Raw genomic sequence first — 16,580 nt, forward strand, 5'->3', positions numbered from 1 at the left:
CCCCGGGAGATGGTCGCCATGGAGACGGAGAGAGAACAATCGAATCGAATCAAACCCGGCCAAGGTCGCCATGGAAACCGCGATTGTTGCGGCGCGCCGAGCCGCAGCCCTTTTGCGCGCGCCGGCGTGATTGACAGGGCACTGGGAGAGCCGGCTGATCCTAGGTGGAGTGCAACGCGCAAATAAATAATTAAATGCAAACAAGAGGTTGCTTCAGGAAACGTGTTCCTCAGTAGGGAACCCAAGCTACTAATAGAATGCAAAAGGCTGTCGCTGATTTCAACTTAAACGGGACTCAGAGGTCGTGGGAAGGTAGATACAAACTGGTAAAAGACAAGTTTAGGACTGGTGTCAGGGTGCACTTTGTTCACACAAAGTGTGAACCTTGTCCTTCTGCGAAGGGGTAGTAGGGGTAAAAACTCTGCAATGACTCAATAGGAGAGGGGCAAAGGTTTCTATGGAAGGATGAGCTGAATGGCCTCCCTCGTCTTCACTTATGTGGGCTCAGGACAAGTGACCAAAAGCTTGGTCAAAGAAGTGGGTTTTAAGGAGTGCCTTAAAGGAGGAGGGAGAGAGGCGGAGAGGTTAAGATAGGGAACTGCAGAGCTTAGGGTGGGGTGAAGATGACGATCCGGATTCTTTCCCCTCAGTCTGGTTCAGTAAAAACTTGAGTCGAATACATTTTAAAGTTCATCACAACTTTAATAGCAGGGTTCTTAGTCTGCAGCATTGATTTGGACTCCTGATAGAGTCCCTCTATGCTGGCAGAGCAAGAACAAACATACAGAAATCCACACGTTTTTATACAGATCAATAGGGTTGGAACATACTTAACGAGGGTCAACACCAATCATAAGCCGGGCATAGGTTGCCATGCGAGGTTACATTATTGCCAGCCAATCATAGATCGTCCATGTGCTGATCATGCTGCTGTTAGACATCAAAGGGGATATTTCCTCACCTTCCAACCTGGAATGTTCTTTCCTGTTCCTTCTGTTCCTTATCTCCCAACCTGGAATGTCTTTCAACTTTGGCTAAGCTCGTTACCTATATTGATCTACCATAAACATGGAGACATTCAGACCAGTCCTTGAATCACATCAAAGACTCTACATTGATAAGACAATGCAGGCCTGCTGACTACGCAAACATATGGCCCAGCAGGAGGCCAGGCCACCTGTACCAATCTCAGTTACTAACTAATTAACCCTTTCTAACCATTTTGCATTCTGCTTCTTTGCCACGTAGGCATCTTAATATTTTACCGAAAACTGACCACGTAGGGATTCTCAAAGGAAGTGGGGGCTGCACAAGAGTTGGAGGAACACAGGGGTCTCGGAGGGTTGTAGGGCTGGGGGAGGTTGCAGAGATAGGGAGGGGTGAGGCCATGGAGGGATTTGAACACGAGGATGCGAATTTTAAAATCAAGGCGTTGCCGAACCGGGAGCCAATATAGTTCAGCGAGCACAGGGGGGTGAGCTCAAAATCAAACAGAAGTACCCCAATCCATGGCAATTTTATCATTACACATGAACTTGTACAAACACAGACACATATAACCCATCACAGCAGAACCATCAGTCGTTCTGTGTAGCAGACTTCAGGAGAACCAAACACGCAGCTAATTCCGGGCATAGAGTGTGACTGCTGGCTCCTGTCTCTCCAAAGTTGTACATCAAAGGCAGACATGTGCTGTATGTGTTTAGCACCCAGTTTCTCATGACGTACAAACAGGATACGTTCTTATAAACCTCTGCTTCAACTCCCGGTTTTTGCTTCACTATGTTCTCACTGAAGTCTAGTGATGCACCCAGATTCTCATCACACTGAATGCCGGCAAGTCCCAAATTTTTGAACTAACAAAATCAGTGGTGTTTTATTAGGATTCTCTGATGGCTCAGTTGATACGACACTGCCTTCTGTGGCATCAACCTCTCCAGTCAGAGTCAGCTGTGGCTCTCGCCTCCTAGTCAGAAGGTTGTGGGTTCAAGTCCCACTCCAGAGACTTGAGCACATCTAGGTTCACACTCCCAGTGCAGTAGTGAGGGAGTGCTGCAAAGTCGGAGGTGCCGCCTTTTGGATGAGATGTTAAATCCCGTCTGCCACCTCAGGCGGATGTAAAAGATCCCACAGCACTGTTCAAAGAAGAGTGGGACTGTTCTCCCCAGTGTCCTGGCCAATTTCCTCAAGTCATCCCAAAGTGCTTTACAGCCAATGAAATACATTTTTTGAAGTGTAATGTAGGAAACGCGGCAGCCAATTTGCCAAGGTCCCCCACAAACAGCAATGAGATAATGACCAGATAATCTGTTTTAGTGTTGGTTGAGGGATAAATATTGACCAATGTTCTCACTATGATTTCAGTGAAGTGTATTGATCCAATCTTTATGTCCACTTGTGCCCTTCCAAACTCCAATAATGTCCAGAGAGATCATTCTGAGACACAGTGGAACCTCCATAGCGAAGGGACCGTCCTGGGGGATAATGGAATGCCCTTGGTACGGGGATGAAGACAAGGACAATTCAAACAGAAACTCAATCTAATCCTTATTGCGGATAATGATTTACGTAGCAGCTTTAACATAGAAAACATCCCAAGGCATGGAAGGAGACTAGAGAGAAAGTGAAAAAATGATTAAAGGAACAGGAGACATGACCAAAAGTTTTGTTGGCAGAAGAGAAGCAAAGGGAGCTCCAGAGAGAAGGGCTAGGCAGTGAAGGGTTCATCCACCAGTCGCAGGGTGAAGGGGGGAGGATGCCGAGCATGCCACAGTCGGAGGACTAAAGGTTGCTGGAGCGGATATAGACCTTGAAAGGGGTTCGATGGAGATAGGACGTGGTGAGGTCCTGGAGGGATTTCAAGATAAAGAAGAGGATTATAAATTCAAGGCTCTGGGGCTGGGGAGCTAATGTAGGTCAGGGGGGACGGAGTGATGAACGAACAGGACATAGTGTGGGACAAAATACGGGCAGCTGAGTTCAGACAAGTTGGAGTTTATGGAGGATGGGCGTTCGACAAGGAAGATATTGAGCCAAGAGGTGACAGCAAGCATGGATAAAGGATTTACCGGCTTTTATGGAAGATAGAGATTGGTGTTGGTGGATGTGCAATGAGGCAACACCTCCTGCAAGACTTTGCCCCACCAAATTCCGGCAGATAATTGGGAAGGCGGATAATGGATAGATACAGATGAGGAAAGCTATTTTACCCAGCCTAGCTCATCCATGCAGAAAGACACTACAATCCCATCATGGCATCCAGCTGTTTAATAATTCCATGGTTTCTGCCTTCCCTGCCCAACCCATTAGTCCATTGCATGTCTTTATCACTTTTTGTGTGAAAAACTTCCTTGAATAGTGTGACAATGACGATCCGGATTCTTTCCCCTCAGTCTGGTTCAGTAATAACTGAAGTCGAATACATTTTAAAGTTCATCACATCTTTAATAGCAGGGTTCTTAGTCTGCAGCATTGATTTGGACTCCTGATAGAGTCCCTCTATGCTGGCAGAGCAAGAACAACAACATACAGAAATCCACACGTTTTTATACAGATGAATAGGGTTGGAACATACTTAACGAGGGTCAACACCAATCATAAGCCGGGCATAGGTTGCCATGCGAGGTTACATTATTTCCGACCAATCATAAATCGTCCATGTGCTGATCATGCTGCTGTTAGACATCAAAGGGGATAACTTCCTCACTTTCCAACTTGGAATGTTCTTCCCTGTTCCTTCTGCTCCTTATCTCCCAACCTGGAATGTCTTTCAACTTTGGCTAAGCTCGTTACCTATATTGATCTGCCATAAACATGGAGACATTCAGACCAGTCCTTGACTCACATCAAAGACCTATCATTGATAAGACAATGCAGGCCTGCTGACTAAGCAAACATATGGCCCAGCAGGAGGGCAAGGCCACTTGTATCAATCTCAGTTACTAACTAATTAACCCTTTCTAACCATTTTGCATTCTGCTTCTTTGCCACGTAGGCATTTTAATATTTTACCAAAAACTGACCACGTAGGGATTCTCAACAGTAGGGTCAATCACTGGCAGTGACAGGTCTGTGCCAAGTGGTGGGAGCAATTAGAGGTGAAAAATTTAAGAGTCACGTACAATATTGAACTGTATTGGCACAGGTGTAATATTTCCTAAAGCATATTGATTATTAATACACCAAATGAACCTAGTAACAACACTCAGAATTTTTTTGTACCAGGTTTCGGAGGGATAACCATAGGCGTTAACCGGCAAACAAATTGAAACAAAAACAAGAAAGGCGGAATTATGGCGTCAATCGTCACTCAAGGTCCATTCCCTAGAGACACGAACTTAGAATAATGTTTAACTTCTTACTAGCAATAAGATGCAGCTACATGCCCGTGTGTGTAAATGGCCACAGTTTTAGAGGTTAATCGCCCTTATTGAACAGCTCTCCCGCATAATAAAATTTGAAAAGATACACAGAAATCCTGCAGACAGATTCGCGATACGGTTGCATATAGTTACAGACAGACACCAAACCACACAATTCATCAACCCACACACCCACGACATGCTCTAAAATTGGCATAGCTGAGCAATGACTCACTGTGTTTACAGCCTCGCAACTGTAAAAAGTAAGCAGTGATCTAACTGACGACACAGAATATATATGTTTATATATATATATATTTTAAAAATGTTATACGCATGCACTCAAGAGGCTATGCATTTGCACTAGACGCGTATATAATACAACACAGACGTTTCTACATTTTACCAGCTACCTTCACAGGATTGAGAGAACGGTACAAAGTCTCAGAGCAGAGTGATGAGTCATCATGTTTACTGAGGATTCAGCTCACTCAGATACTGCAAGGGTGCTGGGCTAGACCACAGATAACCACCACCAACAGCAGGGAACCAGGGACTGAAAGTTTACCATACCTAACACACACACATGCACGCAAAAGCATGGCACACTGCATTTTATTAAAACTTTCACCTTTGTGGGTTGTCCAGGTGTGCACTACAGAGCATGGTGCCTACAGATAAAATTTAAATCCATTAATCTACATATATCTCAAATTATTTAATTAACAACCCTGGTTGAGCAGGGCCTAAAGAACTTGCACCCTTGCAGTTCTGGGATTTGATTGGTTACTGCTAAGTACATGCCACATGGATAGCACAGACCAATCAGAAAGCCAGGACTTACTCTGCATTCATTAGTTCATGAATATAGGTGGGTGACCAGAGGACGCAGATTTTAAATAATTGGCAAAAGAACTAGGAGGGGAGATGAAGAGAATTTTTTTTTAAAATGCAGCGAGTTGTTATGATCTGGAATGCACTGCTTGAAAGGGTGGTGGAAACAGATTCAATAGTAACTTTCAAAAGGAAAACATTGCAGGGCTACGGGAAAAGAGCAGGGGGAGTGGGACTAATTGGATAGCTCTTTCAGAGAGCCGGCACAGGCACGATGGGCCAAATGGCCTCCCTCTGTGCTCTATGATTCTATGATCGGACAACACTGTTCAGTACTAGAGCCCTTTCCATTCTAACACTGATGTCTATGCTTATATTTCTTTAATAATTTTCCATCGTAGCATTCAAAATAAGATTTAATAAGATTTCAAAATTGTAACGGAAAGGTTAAATCGAGATTTTACTTCAAGTTAACATTCACCAAATAATTCCCACTTTGGCTGACTTCAGCAACATAGGAACATGAGTAAGAACATAAGAACATATGAGATAGGAGCAGGAGTAGGCCATATGGCCCTCAACCCATTCAATAAGATCATGGCTGACTCAACTTCACTTTCCTGCCCAATCTGCATATCCCTTGAACCCTAGAGCCTGTTCCGCCATTCAATTCGACCATGGCTGATCTGTATCTTAACTCCATCTACCCGCCTTGGTTCTGTAACCCTTAATACCCTTACACAACAAAAGTCTATCGATCTCAGTACTGAAATTTTCAATTGACCCCCAGCCTCAGCATCTTTTTGGGGAGAGAGTTCCAGATTTCCACCACCCTTTGTGTGAAGAAGTGCTTCCTGACATCACCCCTGAATGGCCTAGTTCTAATTTTATGCCCCCTTGTTCTGGACTCTCCCACCAGAGGAAATAGTCTCTCTCTATCCACCCTATCCACACCTTTAAGGAAAACAATTGCAAATATGACCCTCTCCTCAATTAACCGGCCAAGGGGATTCTTTAAATGCTCAGCTCAGTCACAGACTGACACAAGTGTTGCCTCTGAGACTTTCTCTGTGAATCTGTACTTTTTTGAATAGCGTGGGTAGAAATTCGTTGGACATCGTGCTGTGCAAAAAACACATGCCCTAAATATTTCTTTTTGTTAAAACAGAAAAATGCTGGAAATGCACAACAGGTCAGTCAGTACATGGAACAGAACGAGGGAGGTTAACGTTTCAGGATCCATTTCTGATGGAAGTTTTTTTTTCTCGTTCAGATGCTGATGGACCTGCTCTGCATTGCCAGCATTTTCTGCTTTTATTCCTGATTTCCAGCAGCAATGATTTTTAATTTAAACTGTTACTTTCGTTCTTGTAGCCCTGCTAAGTAAATACTCCCAGTGCCCAGTCTCCCAGAGCCTGGTCTCTCTCTCCCAGTGCCCGGTCTCCCAGTGCCTGATCGGTCTCCCGGTGCCCAGTCTCCCAGTGCCCAGTCTCCCAGTGCCCAGTCTCCCTGTGTCCGGTCTCCTGGTGCCCGGTCTCCCGGTGCCCAGTCTCCCAGTGTTCGGTCGGTCTCCTAGAGCCCGGTCTCCTGCTGCCCATTCTCCCGGTGCCCATTCACTCACTGCTCAGTTGGTCTCCCAGTGCCCGGTCTCCCGGTGCCCAGTCTCCCCGTGCTCCATCTCTTGGTCGGTCTTCAAGTGCCCATTCTCCCAGTGCCCAGTCTCCCGGTGTCCATTCTCCCGGTGTCCATTCTCCCGGTGTCCATTCTCCCTGTGCCCAGTCTCCCATTGCTCAGTCGGTCTCCCAGAGCCCGGTTTCCCGGAGCCCGGTCTCCCGGAGCCCGCGGTCTCCCGGTGTCCGGTCTCCCGGTGTCCGGTCTCCCGGTCCCCGGTCTTCTGGTGCCCGGTCTTCCGGTGCTCAGTCGGTCTCCTCGAGCCCGGTCTCCCGCTGCCCATTCACCCACTGCTCAGTTGGTCTTCCAGAGCCTAGTCTCCAGGTGCCCAGTCTCCAATGCCCAGTCTCCCAGTGCCCGGTCTCATTCCCAGTGCCCGGTCTCCAGGTGCCTGGTCTCCCTCCCGGTGCCCAGACTCCAATGCCCAGTCTCCCAGTGCCCGGTCTCCCAATACCCAGTCGGTCTCCCAGTGCCCAGTCTCCAGGTGCCCAGTCTCCAGGTGCCCAGTCTCCAGGTGCCCAGTCTCCAGGTGCCCAGTCTCCAGGTGCCCAGTCTCCAGGTGCCCGGTCTCACTCCCAGTGCCCAGTCTCCCAATACCTGGTCGGTCTCCCAGTGCCTGGTCTCACTCCCAGTGCCCAGTATACCAGTGCACGGTCTCCCAGTGCCCAGTCTCCCGGTGCCCAGTCTCCCGGTGCCTAGTCTCCCGGTGCCCAGTCTCCCGGTGCCCAGTCTCCCGGTGCCCAGTCTCCCGGTGCCCAGTCTCCCGGTGCCCAGTCTCCCAATGCCCAACCTCCCAATGCCCAACCTCCCAATGCCCAGTCTCCCAATGCCCAGTCTCCCAATGCCCAGTCTCCCAATGCCCAGTCTCCCATTGCTCGGTCGGTCTCCTAGAGCCCGGTCTCCCGGTGCCCATTCTCCCAGTGCTCAGTTGGTTTTCCAGAGCCTGGTCTCCAGGTGCCCAGTCTCCCAGTGCCCGGTCTCACTCCCACTGCCCGGTCTCACTCCCAGTGCCCGGTCTCACTCCCAGTGCCCGGTCTCACTCCCAGTGCCCGGTCTCACTCCCAGTGCCCGGTCTCACTCCCAGTGCCCAGTCTCCCGGTCTCACTCCCAGTGCTCGGTCTCCAGGTGCCCAGTCTCCAATGCCCAGACTCCCAGTGCCCGGTCTCACTCCCAATGCCCGGTTTCCCAGTGCCCAGTATACTAGTGCCCGGTCTCCCAATACCCGGTCGGTCTCCCAGTGCCCAGTCTCCCAATACCTGGTCGGTCTCCCAGTGCCCAGTCTCCCAATACCCGGTCGGTCTCCCAGTGCCCGGTCTCTCAGTGCCCGGTCTCCCAGTGCCCGGTCTCACAATACCCGGTCGGTCTCCCAGTGCCCGGTCTCACAATACCCGGTCGGTCTCCCAGTGCCCAGTCTCCCAATACCCGGTCGGTCTCTCAGTGCCCGGTCTCCCAATACCCGGTCGGTCTCTCAGTGCCCGGTCTCCCAATACCCGGTCGGTCTCCCAGTGCCTGGTCTCCCAATACCCGGTCGGTCTCTCGGTGCCCGGTCTCCCAATACCCGGTCGGTCTCCCGGTGCCCGGTCTCCCAATACCCGGTCGGTCTCCCGGTGCCCGGTCTCCCAATACCCGGTCGGTCTCTCAGTGCCCGGTCTCCCAATACCCGGTCGGTCTCCCAGTGCCCGGTCTCCCAATACCCGGTCGGTCTCTCGGTGCCCGGTCTCCCAATACCCGGTCGGTCTCTCGGTGCCCGGTCTCCCAATACCCGGTCGGTCTCTCGGTGCCCGGTCTCCCAATACCCGGTCGGTCTCTCGGTGCCCGGTCTCCCAATACCCGGTCGGTCTCTCGGTGCCCGGTCTCCCAATACCCGGTCGGTCTCTCGGTGCCCGGTCTCCCAATACCCGGTCGGTCTCCCGGTGCCCGGTCTCCCAATACCCGGTCGGTCTCCCGGTGCCCGGTCTCCCAATACCCGGTCGGTCTCTCGGTGCCCGGTCTCCCAATACCCGGTCGGTCTCTCGGTGCCCGGTCTCCCAATACCCGGTCGGTCTCTCGGTGCCCGGTCTCCCAATACCCGGTCGGTCTCTCGGTGCCCGGTCTCCCAATACCCGGTCGGTCTCTCGGTGCCCGGTCTCCCAATACCCGGTCGGTCTCTCGGTGCCCGGTCTCCCAATACCCGGTCGGTCTCCCGGTGCCCGGTCTCCCAATACCCGGTCGGTCTCCCGGTGCCCGGTCTCCCAATACCCGGTCGGTCTCTCGGTGCCCGGTCTCCCAGTGCCCGGTCTCCCAATACCCGGTCGGTCTCTCAGTGCCCGGTCTCCCAATACCCGGTCGGTCTCTCAGTGCCCGGTCTCCCAATACCCGGTCGGTCTCCCAGTGCCCGGTCTCCCAATACCCGGTCGGTCTCTCAGTGCCCGGTCTCCCAATACCCGGTCGGTCTCTCAGTGCCCGGTCGGTCTCTCAGTGCCCGGTCTCCCAATACCCGGTCGGTCTCTCAGTGCCCGGTCTCCCAATACCCGGTCGGTCTCTCAGTGCCCGGTCTCCCAATACCCGGTCGGTCTCCCAGTGCCCGGTCTCCCAATACCCGGTCGGTCTCTCAGTGCCCGGTCTCCCAATACCCGGTCGGTCTCCCAGTGCCCGGTCTCCCAATACCCGGTCGGTCTCCCAGTGCCCGGTCTCCCAATACCCGGTCGGTCTCCCAATACCCGGTCGGTCTCTCAGTGCCCGGTCGGTCTCTCAGTGCCCGGTCGGTCTCTCAGTGCCCGGTCGGTCTCTCAGTGCCCGGTCGGTCTCTCAGTGCCCGGTCGGTCTCTCAGTGCCCGGTCGGTCTCTCAGTGCCCGGTCTCCCAATACCCGGTCGGTCTCTCAGTGCCTGGTCTCCCAATACCCGGTCGGTCTCTCAGTGCCCGGTCTCTCAGTGCCCGGTCGGTCTCTCAGTGCCCGGTCTCCCAATACCCGGTCGGTCTCTCAGTGCCCGGTCTCCCAATACCCGGTCGGTCTCTCAGTGCCCGGTCTCCCAATACCCGGTCGGTCTCTCAGTGCCCGGTCTCCCAATACCCGGTCGGTCTCCCAGTGCCCGGTCGGTCTCTCAGTCCCGGTCGGTCTCTCAGTGCCCGGTCGGTCTCTCAGTGCCCGGTCGGTCTCTCAGTGCCCGGTCTCCCAATACCCGGTCGGTCTCTCAGTGCCCGGTCTCCCAGTGCCCGGTCGGTCTCTCAGTGCCCGGTCTCCCAGTGCCCGGTCGGTCTCTCAGTGCCCGGTCGGTCTCTCAGTGCCCGGTCTCCCAATACCCGGTCGGTCTCTCAGTGCCCGGTCGGTCTCTCAGTGCCCGGTCTCCCAATACCCGGTCGGTCTCTCAGTGCCCGGTCTCCCAGTGCCCGGTCGGTCTCTCAGTGCCCGGTCTCCCAGTGCCCGGTCGGTCTCTCAGTGCCCGGTCGGTCTCTCAGTGCCCGGTCTCCCAATACCCGGTCGGTCTCTCGGTGCCCGGTCTCCCAATACCCGGTCGGTCTCTCGGTGCCCGGTCTCCCAATACCCGGTCGGTCTCTCGGTGCCCGGTCTCCCAATACCCGGTCGGTCTCTCGGTGCCCGGTCTCCCAATACCCGGTCGGTCTCTCGGTGCCCGGTCTCCCAATACCCGGTCGGTCTCTCGGTGCCCGGTCTCCCAATACCCGGTCGGTCTCTCGGTGCCCGGTCTCCCAATACCCGGTCGGTCTCTCGGTGCCCGGTCTCCCAATACCCGGTCGGTCTCTCGGTGCCCGGTCTCCCAATACCCGGTCGGTCTCTCGGTGCCCGGTCTCCCAATACCCGGTCGGTCTCCCAATGCCCGGTCGGTCTCTCAGTGCCCGGTCTCCCAATACCCGGTCGGTCTCCCAGTGCCCGGTCTCCCAATACCCGGTCGGTCTCTCAGTGCCCGGTCTCCCAGTGCCCGGTCTCCCAATACCCGGTCGGTCTCTCAGTGCCCGGTCTCCCAATACCCGGTCGGTCTCCCGGTGCCCGGTCTCCCAATACCCGGTCGGTCTCTCGGTGCCCGGTCTCCCAATACCCGGTCGGTCTCTCAGTGCCCGGTCTCCCAATACCCGGTCGGTCTCTCAGTGCCCGGTCTCCCAATACCCGGTCGGTCTCTCAGTGCCCGGTCTCCCAATACCCGGTCGGTCTCTCAGTGCCCGGTCTCCCAATACCCGGTCGGTCTCTCAGTGCCCGGTCGGTCTCCCAATACCCGGTCGGTCTCCCAGTGCCCGGTCGGTCTCTCAGTGCCCGGTCTCCCAATACCCGGTCGGTCTCTCAGTGCCCGGTCTGCCGGTGCTGGTTATGAACGATTGAGCAACGCGTGTTCCGCTCACTCAACAACAACAACAAGTTACAAATAAATAAAGAAGCAGCGATCCCCCCTCCCCAGAGGCGCGCACCTACCTTTCGCGGGGGCGGGGGGCGGGGGGCGGTGTCGGGGGCGCGCAGTCGGTGCTGCTCCGGGTCCCGGGCTGGCGGTGTCCGCACGCGCTCACACATACGGGCGCCCAGTTCCGGGAGCGCTGACGTCAGCTGCTGTTTGCCCATGTGACTTCATTCATGAAAATTCCGCCAACGTCACTGGGATGCTGAAGGTGGCGGGAAAAGCAGAATAACCCACAAAATCATAAATTTACAAAATACTGATTATAAATTATATACAAAACACAATCTAAATTATATATAAATTATTGAAGATAAATTATATACAAAATAATTAAATTATATATAAAATACTGTATGTAAATTATACAAAAGACTGAGTTTAAATTATATATAAAATACTGAGGATAAATTATATATAAAATAATCTAAATTATATATAAAATACTGAACATAAATTGTATAACATACTGAGTATAAATTACATAAAAAGTTACTTAATCTAAATTATATATAGAATACTGAATATAAATTATATAAAATACTGTGTATAAATTATATATAGAATACTGAATATAAATGATGTACAAAATAGTGTATGTAAAATTAAAATAATTACAAAGGGATGTTAGAATAGATTCTTTGCGCAGGGGGTGGTTAGAATGTGGAATTCTCTGCCACAAACCATTCTTGAATCAAAGTCCATTAATTATTTTAAAAGAGGATTAGATGGTTACTTGAAAAAGAGAAATATTAATTGGTACAAGGAATGAGCAGGAGCGTGGGATTAGACTAAATAGTTCATGTGGAGAAAAACACCAACACAGATTTAATGGGCCAATTGGCCTGCTTCTGTGCTGTAACGTTCTATGGCCCAGATTTTGCTGTGAAAATAAAGGGAAGGCGAACAGCGGTTTATGTACAAATCGGACAGCAACTTCCGGCAAGCAGAGATGCGCAGTTAAACGCAGAAATCCGGAAGTTGCTGTCCAAGATGCGCTGCCCCTCCATAAGCTGCACGAAAAGGGCATCTCGCCGTCTGGCTCCCCATTCAAATGTATTGAAAGGCGTGAAGGTCCTGTACTGATGTGGTAGATAAGGACTAAACTCACCACAAAAAGTTATGATGTGGAGATGCCGGTGATGGACTGGGGTTGACAATTGTAAACAATTTTACAACACCAAGTTATAGTCCAGCAATTTTATTTTAAATTCACAAGCTTTCGGAGGCTTCCTCCTTCCTCAGGTAACATTTACCTGAGGAAGGAGGAAGCCTCCGAAAGCTTGTGAATTTAAAATAAAATTGCTGGACTATAACTTGGTGTTGTAAAATTGTTCACAAAAAGTTAGGGCTTGTCCATTCCAGTCTAAATACCCTTTCAACGGCATGGTAAGTCTTAATTACTGAGAAACCACCTCTCTGGCATTGAAAATTATCTTTTACAAGGAAGAGTCACATTCCTTCAGCTTTTAATTATTGTTGGGGTTTTTAAAAAAAAATTGAAATTTTAAAAAACTTTTTCTTTCTGTCTCTTTTCTCTCTCTTAATCCAATTTTTCTTTCCCTCTCTTTATTTCGCTTTCTGTACCTGATTTGACATTGAATTCACTATTCTAACTTACACTTCCTGGTTCAGACTCTGCGCTGCTCATTAATGATTCTTCAATCTGATTGGTTAAGGAGATACCCAGCTGCTTGCCCTGTTCACACAGGTTCCAGATGCCCTGTAGAGGGTGTGCACTGGCTCGATCTCCCGCTGACAGTAACTTGCTGTGCAAAACCACATGGAAAGTCTATGGGCAAGTGCAAGTCTAACGAATGGCAAATCTGGACCTATGATTCTATAAGGCATTTACCACGGTGACCCTGCATCTTTAAATGAATGGGTCAAACGTGGCTTCCCAGCTGCCTGAATGGACACTTGATTCAAATCAAACCTAAAATCAGAGTTCAGCAGTTTAGTCAACCCCCAAAAGTGCGATTGCACACATAGAGCCTTGTACATCGCGAGAGATAAGTGATATCGAGAGACATGAAGCTGTTGGATTGTCTTAAAAACCCAACTGGTACATAGAGTTACATAGAATTTACAGCACAGAAACAGGCCATTCGGCCCAGCTGGTCCATGCCGGTATTTATGCTCCACACGAGCCTCCTCCCACCCCCCTTCATCTAACCCTATCAGCATATCCTTCTATTCCTTTCTCCCTCTTGTGTTTATCTAGCTTCCCCTTAAATGCATCTATGCTGTTCGCCTCAACTACTCCATGTGGTAGCAAGTTCCACATTCTAACCACTCTCTGGGCAAAGACATTTCTCCTGAATTCCCTATTGGATTTATTAGTGACTATCTTATATTTATGGCCCCTAGTTCTGGTCTCCCCCACAAACGGAAACATCTTCTCCACATCTACCCTATCAAACCCCTTCTTAATTTTAAAGACCTCTATTAGGTCACCCCTCAGTCTTCTCTTTTCCAGAGAAAAGAGCCCCAGCCTGTTCAGCCTTTCCTGATAATTATAACCTCTCAGTTCTGGTATCATCCTAGTAAATTTTATTTTCACCTTCTCCAGTGCCTCTATATCCTTTTTGTAATATGGAGACCAGAACTGTGCACAGTATTCTGAGTGTGGTCTGACCAAGGTTGATACAAGTTTAACATAACTTCCCTGCTTTTCAATTCTATTCCATTCATTTCTTTCATTCCTGCATCAGTTCAACTCAAAAAAAAAGAAAAGATTTCTGTTTCCCCCCCCACCCCACCCCAACAGTTAGAATGATTATGGGGACAGTATAAAAGAAATTCCCAATGACAGTAAAGGGTAAATGGAAGGCTGGGTCACTGTGACTGTCTGAGCTGGGAGGTCAAAACCATCGCTATGCAGTTGGTTTCTGTTGCTATGTGATGTCATGCCAATGCTCAAAAATAGCTGGCACCAATTCTTCCAGAATGCAATCTGGAAAAATCTCTTGAGGGACAAAACACGGAGTTATCCAATTTCCTAGAAGGAACTATTTTCCTCCTGGCCGCCCCCCGATTTTGTCCCCTCTTCTCCTCAAGGCATTGACTCCTCGATGGGCTGGCGACTTCTCCATGGAGGTCAGTCGACCTTGCCCCAGGTGGCCAGTCTTCGTGTGTGTGTGAACCTATGGCGGTGGGTGCCGGCAGACTGTTCAACTGCGTGAGCCATCACAGCCAAGCCCAATCCTGCCCTCTTACCGCATCCACACCGGCACACTTTGCAGGACAGGGGTCAGTAAGACAGTGATCAGGAGAAGCGCCCCTGCCTGATTTAATCTCCTTCCTACCTCAAGGATGCTAAGGTCAATTGTAAGGCTCTGGTCGAGATTGGCCACCTGAGCACAGAGTGGGGATCTAACCTTGGGCCTTCATAGTCTGCATGGCTCAGTGCCGAACCAGTGGTTCATTTGCCCACTAAATCACGGAGGGATGGGGTGGAGTTCCTGAAACTGTTAGTTTTTGTGAAATGTTTTTTACCCTCTCCAAGTAATAATCTAATTTTCCCCTCTCCCCAACCCCCAACCGTGGCTCAGTGGGTAGCACTCTCACTTCTGAGTCAGAAGGTCATGGGTTCAAGCCCCACTCCAGAGACTTGAACCCATAATCCAGGCCGACATTCCCACTGCAACACTGTGGGAGTGCTGCACTGTTGGAGGTGCCGTTTTTCGGATGAGACGCTAAACCGAGGCTCCCGTCTGCCCTCTCAGGTGGACGTAAAAGATCCCACGGCCACTATTTGAAAGAAGAGCTGGGGAGTTCTCCCCAGTGTCTTGGCTGATATTTATCCCTCGAGCAACATCACTAAAACAGATTATCTGATCATTATCACATTGATGTTTGTGGGATCTTGCAAACTTTGCAGATTGCAATGCCTTGTCCAGGAACAGAGGGAGTCAGAGGCATTACTAAACTCACCTACATTGGTCTGACCATGTACCTCAGCTCTAACCTCTTCACTGTGGCCCTGAAACATTCCATCTGCCACACCCAGTGGCCTCTCCCATTGCTGGATCAATGTAAAGAATGTTACAACACCAGGTTATAGTCCAACAATTTTATTTGAAAATCACAAGCTTTCGGAGATTACCTCCTTTGTCAGGTGAGTGAGTGTGGGACTCCTTGAACGTTTCGCATTTATAGTCCGAGAACAATACCTGGTGATTACAGATAATCTTTCCAACTGCCCGTTGTCAAGGCAATCAAAGTGCCTTGACTGCACAGGACTTCACTGCACAGGACCTCCAACCAACACTATACACCAGATACATCAACGACATTTTCTTTCTATGGACCCACGGCGAAGAATCACTGAAGAGACTACACGATAACATCAACAAGTTCCATCCCACCATCAAGCTCACCATGGACTACTCCTCAGAATCAGTTTCTTTGTTGGACACACGAATCTCCATCAAAGACGGGCACCTCAGCACCTCACTCTACCGCAAGCCCACGGACAACCTCACGATGCTCCACTTTTCCAGCTTCCACCCTAACCACGTCAAAGAGGCCATCCCCTATGAACAGGCCCTGCGAATACACAGGATCTGCTCAGACGAGTAGGAACGCGATGGACACCCTCGTAAGAACGGGATATGATGCTTGACTCGTCGATCGACAGTTCCGACGGGCCACAGCGAAAAATCGCGTAGACCTCCTCAGCAGACTAACACGGGACGCAACCAACAGAGTACCCTTCGTCGTCCAGTACTTCCCCGGAGCGGAGAAACCACGCCATGTTCTCCGCAGCCTTCAACATGTCATCAATGACGACGAACACCTCGCTATGGCCATCCCCACACCTCCACTACTCGCCTTCAAACAGCCACCCAACCTCAAACAGACCATCGTTCGCAGCAAATTACCCAGCTTTCAGGAGAACAGCGTCCACGACACCACACAACCCTGCCACGGTAACCTCTGCAAGACATGCCTGATCATCGACACAGATACCACCATCACACGAGAGGACACCACCCACCAGGTGCATGGTTCATACTCCTGTGACTTGGCAAACGTTGTCTACCTCATATGTTGCAGGAAAGGATGCCCCGGAGCATGGTACATTGGCGAGACCATGCAGACACTGCGACAACGGATGAACGGACACCGCGCAACAATCGCCAGACAGGAGGGTTCCCTCCCAGTCGGGGAACACTTCAGCAGTCAAGGACATTCAGCCACCGATCTTCGGGTAAGCGTTCTCCAAGGTGGCCTTCGAGACACACGACAACGCAAAATTGTCGAGCAGAAATTGATAGCCAAGTTCCGCACCCATGAGGACGGCCTCAACCGGGATCTTGGGTTCATGT

The 16,580-nt window shown here is 50.7% G+C and overlaps 1 protein-coding gene and 1 long non-coding RNA gene across 3 annotated transcripts in view; one reads left to right on the forward strand and one right to left on the reverse strand.

Moving 5' to 3' along the window:
• mafk (v-maf avian musculoaponeurotic fibrosarcoma oncogene homolog K) overlaps positions 1-11,397 on the reverse strand; it is a 28,813-nt gene extending 17,416 nt beyond the window's left edge. The window contains exon 1 of one of the 2 annotated variants that reach the window (XM_068002944.1): positions 11,268-11,397. The gene's annotated coding sequence lies outside the window, so the exon portion shown is untranslated. Of the gene's footprint in view, positions 1-4,774; positions 4,869-11,267 lie in introns of those variants that run through there. The other variant, XM_068002945.1, reaches the window with a different exon arrangement.
• The window catches only part of LOC137340484 (uncharacterized), a 41,730-nt gene that overhangs the window by 18,598 nt on the left and 6,552 nt on the right, over positions 1-16,580 (forward strand). The window lies entirely within an intron of this gene.

The sequence above is a fragment of the Heptranchias perlo genome, chromosome 22, assembly GCF_035084215.1.
Source record: "Heptranchias perlo isolate sHepPer1 chromosome 22, sHepPer1.hap1, whole genome shotgun sequence".
In the NCBI taxonomy this organism is placed as follows: Eukaryota; Metazoa; Chordata; class Chondrichthyes; order Hexanchiformes; family Hexanchidae; genus Heptranchias; species Heptranchias perlo.